Source organism: Podarcis tiliguerta (genome assembly GCF_965153285.1).
Source record: "Podarcis tiliguerta genome assembly, chromosome: 3".
NCBI lineage: Eukaryota > Metazoa > Chordata > Lepidosauria > Squamata > Lacertidae > Podarcis > Podarcis tiliguerta.
Window position 1 is genome coordinate 113295495 of NC_139536.1, and position 2109 is coordinate 113297603.

The 2109-nt window shown below is 42.3% G+C and overlaps 1 long non-coding RNA gene across 1 annotated transcript; it reads left to right on the forward strand.

Annotated features, from left to right (window-relative positions):
• Nucleotides 1-1281: 1281 nt before the first annotated feature.
• On the forward strand, nucleotides 1282-1849 carry LOC310673788. The gene is made up of 2 exons (XR_014509238.1): nucleotides 1282-1366; nucleotides 1486-1849. It is a non-coding gene; the product is annotated as an uncharacterized lncRNA (long non-coding RNA).
• Nucleotides 1850-2109: the final 260 nt, after the last annotated feature.

The following is a 2109-nucleotide window of genomic DNA, read 5'->3' on the forward strand; positions in this document are numbered from 1 at the left end:
TTTTAATTTTCATCTGTGTTGTTTTAAATGAGACCATCTTGGCTGTGAGCCCTGGAAGACCTGCACCCTGCCTTCTGGCCCTTTCCCATCTGGCCTGGGAGAGTGGAGTGCGGACTGACTCCAGCTACAAAAGTTAAGGCTGTTGTACAGATTCTTGGGCTGAAGTATTGTTGAGAGAACTGTTGCTGTTATTGATATTATTGTTGTATCTTAAGTTTTAGATCTTATGATTTACCTTGAAACTGTTTCCATCTGGTTGTGTACTTTTTGATGTGTTTTTATTTATTGTTTATGGCTTCTGTTATGTCTGTAATGATGTACAGATGAGCATAGTTTCAACTATGGAAAGGCAGCATACAAATAAAATGATGATGATGATGAAATGTAGTGCCTGCAGACAAGTCAAAGGGGTGCCACAGAAAAAAATGCAGTTGGTCAAGAAAGCCATGGACTCAGAAAGGTTGAAAACCTCTGTATAATAATAATAATAATAATAATAATAATAATAATAATAATAATAATTTACTATTTATACCCCGCCCATCTGGCTGGGTTTCCCCAGCCACTCTGGACGGCTTCCAACAAAACACTAAAATACAATAACCTATTAAACATTAAAAGCTTCCCTAAACAGGGCTGCCTTCAGATGTCATCTAAAAGTTTGGTAGTTATTTTTCTCTTTGACATCTGGTGGGAGGGCGTTCCACAGGGCGGGTGCCACTACCGAGAAGGCCCTCTGCCTGGTTCCCTGTAACTTGGCCCCTCGCAGTGAGGGAACCACCAGAAGGACATTGGCGCTGGACCTCAGTGTCCGGGCAGAACAATGGAGGTGGAGACGCTCCTTCATGTATACTCGGCTGAGGCCGTTTAGGGCTTTAAAGGTCAGCATCAACACTTTGAACAGTGCTCGGAAATGTACTCGGAGCCAACGTAGGTCTTTCAGGACCAGTGTTATATGGTCCCGGTGGCCGCTCCCAGTCACCAGTCTAGCTGCCGCATTCTGGATTAGTTGTAGTTTCCTACTGCCTTCAGTCTCCTGCCTCAAGCTAATCCATGGGGTCTAGTTGAAGGAAGTTTCTCAACAAAGACTAGAAGGTTGTGAGGAGAACAGACAAACAAAAGTTATAACTAGGTTAAGACCAAATCTTCAAATATTCTACCATACCGAACAAGATTATAGCAACGACATTTCTGTTAGTATGCTTACAAGGCCCTAACGGAAAGTTGTGATCACACACTAACATGACAGCGTATTCATACCACTGCTTTGCATTAATTTCAGCTTGAACCACATTACTAATTCTGTCACACCTGCTGAGGGGACCCCGTGCTTTCTGTTCTAATGACATAACATCCCAGTATCCATGTGAGTAATTTGTCTTTGATCAGGGATGGAATTTCTTTCCCTCCCCTTGCCCTGCTAGTTTGTCTGTTTGACTGTGTGATTTCTGATCTCTGGGCTAATATTCTCCTTGTCCCCATCAGAAAGAGCACATTTGAATGATAAGCTGGTAACCTGCAAGAAATCCGAAAGTTGCGAAGACAAATTGGCACTAATTTTATGATGTGATTAATACAAGTTGACTCAACATCCTGAAGAAACCAACGTTGCCACCTTGGGAAATACACATTTCTGCACCAATTATTCCTAGGTGTTATATCTGATTAATTATGCTCTCACTCCATTAGATAACTGATGGGTAACTTTGCATCTGTCTCCACATTTTTGATTTAACAGACAACTTTATTGAAAAATTCATGGAAAGAGAACAGCTGATGGATATTGTGTCCACGATCCACTGTATCTCCCTTTCATGCATTATAAAGAAATAAATATTTTTAAAAGGGAGACTGGGTGTGATCAAAGGAAGCTAATTTCCTATGCTGCTTAAAAACACAATCTTCTCATGAATAGCTCTTCTATCCAGAATTCTATGTATCTGGGGGATGCTTCACTTTCCAGTTATGCAAGAGAGCCAGTGTGGTGTAGTGGTTGAGAACGGTGGTCTCGTAATCTGGTGAACCGGGTTCGATTCCCCCCTCTTCCACCTGCAGCTGCTGGGTGACCTTGGGCCAGTCACACTTCCTTGAAGTCTCTCAGCCCCACTC